Source organism: Arachis ipaensis, chromosome B04 (assembly GCF_000816755.2).
Source record: "Arachis ipaensis cultivar K30076 chromosome B04, Araip1.1, whole genome shotgun sequence".
NCBI lineage: Eukaryota > Viridiplantae > Streptophyta > Magnoliopsida > Fabales > Fabaceae > Arachis > Arachis ipaensis.
Window position 1 is genome coordinate 46,588,666 of NC_029788.2, and position 1,427 is coordinate 46,590,092.

Sequence of the window (1,427 nt, forward strand, 5' to 3'; positions counted from 1 at the left end):
GCCAACGTTAGCCAAAAAGTTAGGGGTCTAACGTTGGCGCAAACTTTTTGTGCATCCAGGGAGTGTTTTTCATGCCAAAAGTTAGCCAAAAAGTTAGGGTTCTAACTTTTGCTCCAACTTTTACTTCCTGGTTCATAATTAATCCAAAAGTTTGAGCTAAAGTTTGAGGCAAACTTTTGCTCAAACTTTTTGTTCTCTCTTCCTCCTAGCCCTTCCTTCTTGCATCAACCTTTCTCCAAGCTTTCTTCACCTATCATTAATCAACCAAACATATCAAAGCTATGCTCAAAATCATGAGATATTCATTCTTTCATAATATGTGACAATTATAGCACAAAACCTCATGAAATAGCATGAATTCATACATGGTTGATTAAATCAACGGAAACATGAAAATCTACCCAATTGGCTTGCTTTTGGCTCATGAAAGTGCATAATTCTATTGAAAACAACAGAAAAAGGCTAGTGAAACTAGGCTAAGATGACTTGTCATCACAACACCAAACTTAAAGCTTGCTTGTCCCCAAGCAAGAAATAATTTATTGAGAAGAAAGAATGAAATGGAAGAGGATGTTCATGCTAGTAGAGTGTTATTGGTAGTTCATGGGGTTTTATGTGGATATGAACACACTCACCTCTTATTGATTCTTAAACTTAGAAAGTCTCCTTCAAGCTTCAAGTAACATACTGTTGTGACCTCTCATTGTTCCTTTATCCTTGGCTATTATCTTGTTCATAAGCTTTGTTTGAGTGTCATGTGTAGCAAGTTCATTTCCTTTTCTTTATACTTGACACATTATTCACTATAGACACTTGGCTCACATTCCTTCTTAGAACATTGATGCCCAGCACCTCTTTGGGCTACTAAATGCCTTGTAGTTAGGTTGCTCTTAATAGTGGACTTTCAGCTGATGATCCCGGGTTAGTTAACCCAAGTCATCAAGTGTTGATGCACTCCAAAGAGCTTAATAATCCAAGCAGATCCTAATACAAAGACACCACAGGCATATATTCTAAGGTTCAAGCTATTGGTGTCCAGCTTTGTTTCTTTTTGTTTTTCTTTTGTTCTGCCACTTTTTGGCTATTTCTTTTTCTCCCCTTGTTTTTCTTTCTTTTTGTTTTTCTTTCTAACCAAGGATTTTTATTCGATTGAGATTCATAGACAGTAGCTACTTTCTACTTAAGATGAGACATCCTAGTGTTCTTATTCATTAAAAGTGAGCTGCTATACAATCACACATATAGCACCACTTACTTTTATTTGACTTCTATCTAACAGAGAACTATCTCACTTCACATTCAAACATTTCTTTTATTGAATTGAAAATGCAGGGGACAAAGCATACTTTTTGTTTAGTGAGAGTAAACATACAAGCACATACATAGACTAGCTTACTTATTCTAAGAGAAACAAACAAGATGCAAAG